The sequence below is a fragment of the Cystoisospora suis genome (genome assembly GCF_002600585.1).
Source record: "Cystoisospora suis strain Wien I chromosome Unknown contig_6532, whole genome shotgun sequence".
Lineage (NCBI taxonomy): Eukaryota > Apicomplexa > Conoidasida > Eucoccidiorida > Sarcocystidae > Cystoisospora > Cystoisospora suis.
In genome coordinates this window covers 160-432 of record NW_027159319.1, presented here as the reverse complement: position 1 = coordinate 432, position 273 = coordinate 160, and positions in this window count along the sequence as shown.

Sequence of the window (273 nt, the reverse complement as noted above, 5' to 3'; positions counted from 1 at the left end):
ACGTTGAGTAGGATATTAAAGCAGAAGCAAGTGACTACTAGACTAGGTTATTGGCTAGATAGGTTTGCGGACTTTAGCCTCAATGTGGTGTACACACCGAAGAAGCAAAACGTTGTAGCGGACGCTATTTCTAGGCGTCCCGGCTTTGTCGCTGTGATTAGTAGAAGTCAATCCGTGTCCAGTGCGGCTCAACCGCAATTTTCCCGGGGTGACTGGGCGAAATTCTATGAGTGTTGCGATGACTTCAAGGATGTTTGGGGCAAGTGTAGGGAG